The following is a 5874-nucleotide window of genomic DNA, read 5'->3' as shown; positions in this document are numbered from 1 at the left end:
TATATCGCTTTGTGTATGTTTGTGAATGCATATATGCATGTACGTATATTGGTATATATAAGCACAAACCTAAGTCTATCTCACAACATAAGTTAAGGATAATTGTTGCATTTACAAAAATAAACTAGAGTGATAATGGCTTGCCTTTAGCGGACGTCACTCTGTTGCAAGCATTCTAGTCAGTTGTCTAGTTTCAAAATACCTCGCTTGCTTCCTCCTACCTAATTTGAAAAACCGTGAAAACATTTTAAGTGACACAAGCTTTTTCTTCCCTCTCCAGCTATGGGTTAAATAAGAGAACTGTTAGATGGATGACTAATTTGTCATGTCAGAGTTTCTGGTGTGCAGATGTTGCATGATATCGCTAAAGTTTTGTAGACATTAAACTTTCTGAGAGAACTCAGTTAACCATGAACACTATGAGCGACTAATGTTATTTCTTCTCTAGCCCACGAGCTATGGTAATACGAATCGGGATCATAGTGTGCGAAAAACCCAAAGTGAGATTGTGGCACGGTGTGTCTATTACAGTGGGGTATGTCGGTTAATGAAGATTCCTATCAAAAGTAATCCCAGCGGTTGACCAATGCAGGAATTTTGCTTTTACTCCTTTCTTGAAGTAAGAAAAATGGTCGCATCCCTGTGGTCAGCTGGTATTTCTTCTCATATTCAGTTTAGCGAAATTCTCGTTCATACGTTGTTGTTGGTACTTCATTCCTGGTTTATATATCTCAGCCTGAATCCCAACGAAGTCATTTGTTTTCTCTATTTCTTTATATCTTTATTTACTTAGTTTTGGTTCCTACAAGATCACATGGTGTAGCAAAGTTGTTCATCAGTAGAATTTCTAGGATGTCGTCCACAGATATTTAGTAGGCCACAGTGTGATTATTACGCAAGTGCATTGTTTTAATTAGTGTTGTGTAGAAACTGTTGTACACTAATTTCTAAACAATGACCATGGTGAGATACTGTGTACAACTTTCCTTTCCATCCAGCTGTTATATATAAATAATGCACTTCCACTTGTTTGCCGGGTTCTGGACTTCATTGCATCCGTAAGAGACAAGTGTTTCCTCGAGGCCCGGAGACACGAATGCATCGAGTTTACCTGGGAAAGGTAACTTAAAATATCACCTTCCTAGGCTGACTCCGAGAAAAGTCTGATACCGTATCCAAAGAATCATTATATTAATCCGATAGAATTTATGCGAGCAAGCGAGGTCGTGTAGTTAAAATAGTCGTTTTATTATCAAGTATCTAAGTATGTTCAAAATATACAGCACGCTGGACATGTGTCCTCTGCTCGGGTCGACTCAAGTCTTCTGAGTGGAAATCAACGAGCGGAAACTGAGCCGAATCTGCCAAATAAATTGTTTTGGATGAGGTGTGATTGATTCTCGCTTTCCCCGCTCCTATCTCTGTAATCCAGAAAAGAACCAAAGAAGTCAGTCTACTTGGTTTGCTTAGACTACCAAAATCGCAAACTAAATCTCTCAAATAAAACACTTAAAAAAAGGGAAGGATATTACATATTGTATTTCTAGTTATACAAAAATATTTAATCTTTGTGCCTGGAACGCTGTTGGTCAAAAATCTCTTTTCGATCAGAACCAATTTCAGGCTAAGCACCATCTACAGCAATACCGCTTTCTCATTAAAATCATTTTATTTTCACTGTTAGTAAATTTAGTAAAAACCAATTAACCCGTTTTTCATCATTCCCCGTCTGTTTTGCAGGCTCCTACACCGTTTCCTCTTTATCATTTAGCAAACTCTCTCTCTCTCCCCCTCTCTCTCTGTATTTCTTTTGCTATTGTTTTGGCTTTGTCTTGTTTTGTTTTTGTAGTTGGATTCATTCGCTGTAACCTTTAGCTTAGTGTATTCTTATCAAATACACGTCTATATTCTAAAGTAAATTGAGCGGAATTATTTGACAAAACCGGATTGTGATGCTGGCAGTGGATTGAAATATGAACGCATTAACCTTCTTTGTGTCTGATATACACAATATTATATATATAATCTAAAATCACGTGCATCGTACATAATTTATTTGTCTATGGAATATCTGTCTGTATTATTATATGTTACAGTGGTTTTACTGTCACAATACAAGTGAATCGGACTGCAAGATAATACACATAATATACCTACCTTGACTTTTTAAAGTCTCTATTATTTCTCATTCGATATTAGAATGTTATCATTTTAAGGTCGAAAAGTGTATTGCCATAACGGCAGTATGTATGCGTACGTGCTTTATTCAATATTCTATATTCTAGCGCATTCTAAAGATCAAAGATACAGGAAATCATTATTATTGCGCTGTTTCTAAATGGAGATTTCTATCGACGTTTCATCAGAAATTCGAAGATGAAGAGATTTTTCGCTTGTTTTCCTTCGATAATACAGAAAATATTCTGAAATACAAATTAAAATCGAACGCTAATGGGATTTAAATCATGTACTTTGCTTCATGTCAGTATTTTACGGTATTCCTTGCGTCTTCATTACCATACTATTGATTTCAATTGGGTGTTTAAACATTTCATGCAAAACTGTGCCAGTTTCATCGCTCGATGCTAAGTTATTACACTAGACAGTTTGAGAATTCAGCCTCTGATCCTTTAACGGTTCGAATATATGTTCAGCAGTGACAGCCATTAACTATAAATTAGACATTCTGTAGGATGGATTTGTATGCTGGAATCCATCCTATTTCAGGTTATAAACAGAGGACTAGTTGAATATATCATCTAAAAAAAAAGACAAAATAAAAAAAGGTAACGAAAAACGCATATGGAACATGGTCGCTGCACCTTATAGTGAATAAACACAGCTCGGTAGAATGCGCTATTGAAATTTAAATCCTTTTGTCCTCGTGGTGTCTTTAACGGAGTTAATTCAATTGATAGTAGTTGGCCGAGTTTTCTGTTCTTAAGGTACCATATCACTGAGTAAGATTTAAGATATAATCTTAAATCTTAAGATAAAATCTTTTTGCAGATAGACTTTCAAAATAACTGAGGACACTTACTCAAATATATTGTCATAACAAGTAGATGAAAAGTCACGCGATACATATGAGATTGCTGGAGATTATTCAATCACTTGATAAGTAAATGCAAAATGAGTCAGATGAGATATCGTTGACACAGACAAGGTAACAAAATGTCACGATTGTAAGTTTTACATTTGGGAAAGTGAAATTCGATAACATTGAAAATCGAAACAATTTAAGTACTATACGCTACACGAGGCAAATTTAACAGTTTCTAAAATGAAACACAAATATTTTTAGTTTATGCAATAGAGACTGAGATTATGATCTCAGCCTCTCAGTAACTTTTATGAAAAGATGTTATGCAAGATTTATGTACCGTTAACCGGAGTCAACAATTTCGGCAGCAAGACTGTATGCATGTATATATATATATATATATATATATGTTTGTGTGTATGTGTGGGTGTGTGCTCGCGCGCGCGCGTGTGTGTGCGCGCGCTCGTGCATGTATATGTATGCATATATATGTATGTATATGAAGGCGTGTGGCTCAGTGGTTACGGTATTAAGCTCAAGGTCGTAAGGTCGTTCGTTCGCTTCCCGGCGGCGCGTTCAATCCTAGGAGCAAGACACTACACATCTCACGTTGTTATAGTCCACTCAGCTGGCAAAAATGACCTGTATCTGTAATTCAAATGGTCAGACTTATCACATTATGTGTTATGCTCATTCTTTCTGAGAACTACGTTAAACGTACGCGTTTCTATGGAGTACTCAGCCACTTGCGTCTTAATTTTACAAGCAGGCTGTACTGTTGTTTAGAACAACTGAAGCCTCCGTTGTCATAACTGACGGAGTGCAAATTATATATTCGTGTGTGTGTGTGTGTGTTTATAAGCCAAAACAATGCAAATTATAAATATTAACAATATAGGTCGGCGATTAGTGCTATTACCTGGTGTCTCGATATTTCAGGATTAGGACCTCTTCTTCAGGAAATTTACGGATAAAGCTCGTTGGGAGTTGATGTTTTTGATTTCTAGTTTGGGTATATGAAGGGACATTTTGCGTTTATCCTTTCTAGACATTTGAATATGTAGTATGAATTATAGGCATCCAAACATTTTTGCAAATACAGTACAGCAAATAATGAACAATTTCAACGCAAAATCACGAACAATGTATAGTTTCCCCATGGTATTTACTGCATCACTGATAAAATAAGGAGCGTCATTTTTCATCCAGCCATCACCAAAAGTTCGAGAATATTTGCTCCATTATTAAGACTTTTGATTAAGAGCTATGAGCCTAAAAATCTAGAAATTTTATGTCTGACAGAGAACCACGCATACATACATACATACATACATCGTACATATATATATATATATATATATATATATATATATATATATATATATATAGGTATATTTCACACAATGTATGAATTAAAGTAATCTATAGAATCTATACAAATGCATAAACGTTTGTTATATTTTTGTTTTTATAGCTCCAGTTTGTTTCTAATTGATCTCACCTGATGTCAAAGACGTTCTAAACATGCCCCATACTTCCTAACCTTAAGTAAGGGTATATCTTTTAGAAACCACAATGGCCTATTTATCATTCAGTGAGTAAGGAGAGTCGTGTGTGATCTCAGCATGGTTAAGGTCACATTTGAAACTGTTTAAGCAACCATATCCAGAGGTTTTGTTGTGCTAGTGAACATCTTTTGCTTTTACTTTGGTGGGTTTGCCCATCCCTATCAAAAACAAAAGAAAAAAAGGCTAAGCATTCGTCAAAATGCGCTAAAATATTTAACGATTTCTCTACACGCTCGTTCATATACTGCCGGTGTTGCTTTTATTTTTCATCTTCCTGGGTCGATAACTTATATTATTGGAAGCTTACGGGTCCATTTTATTGCCTGTACTCACCTTTTTTACTGGCGGTTGAGCAAAATAAATATTCTAATTATACAATTGTAGATATATCTATTCAGCATATTTATAGTAATTGGAAATCGATTATCCTAGACATTCTACCTGTGCAAATAAAAGAGATATCTACAGTTGAACATCAGGTGTTTTATGTGGTCTGCTCACTCGATCTGCTATAAATACTAACGTTAAAATAAAGGAAGGACACATGAGATAATATACACCAAGATACATTGTCTCTGGAAAGTGGAAGGTACGGTCGGGGCTGGAATAACTGTGATCATAGATCTACTGGCTCAATATTCACCAGGTGTTGATCACTACCATCACCAGCACAACCACTATCAGCAGTAGCAACAACAGCAACATCAATATCATGAACAACTAGAAGTAGCCCACTCCCAAAAATTGAAGATTATATTTTCTGCCACGAACGTACACACACACACACACACACACACACACACACGCACACACACAGACACACACACACACACACACACACACGCACACACAAACACACACACACATTATGTGCGTGTGTGTGTGTTTGTGTGTGTATTACTTATATATATGTGTGCATGTATGTATGTGTGTATTTATATATATATATATATATATATAGACGGTTTAGATATAGATTCAAGGCTTGAATATGGTACTTATGCGAAGGCACCCGAATATCACATCCCAAAAGGATGGGTGATTAAAATCAAATAATAAGCAACACGGATTTCAAAAGTGATTGCAGTACGCACGTTTCATGCTACTTCAATTTATTTAAGTAATGTGAGCATTACCTTAAATGCAATATGAAGAGCAATCTTCAGCTGCACGAAAAAATGTAGAAAAAAAGACATATTACGAATGTGGCAACATATTAAAACCAAGTGGGAGCTCCCACTTGGTTTTAATATGTTGCCACAT

The 5874-nt window shown here is 35.8% G+C and overlaps 1 protein-coding gene across 1 annotated transcript in view; it reads left to right on the top strand.

The window, feature by feature from the left end:
* The window catches only part of LOC106883843 (squidulin), a 195676-nt gene that overhangs the window by 144862 nt on the left and 44940 nt on the right, over nt 1-5874 (top strand). The window lies entirely within an intron of this gene.

This window comes from Octopus bimaculoides, chromosome 11 (assembly GCF_001194135.2).
Source record: "Octopus bimaculoides isolate UCB-OBI-ISO-001 chromosome 11, ASM119413v2, whole genome shotgun sequence".
Lineage (NCBI taxonomy): Eukaryota > Metazoa > Mollusca > Cephalopoda > Octopoda > Octopodidae > Octopus > Octopus bimaculoides.
The sequence above is the reverse complement of the archived record's forward strand: the minus strand, read 5'-3'. Positions and strand labels throughout refer to the sequence as shown.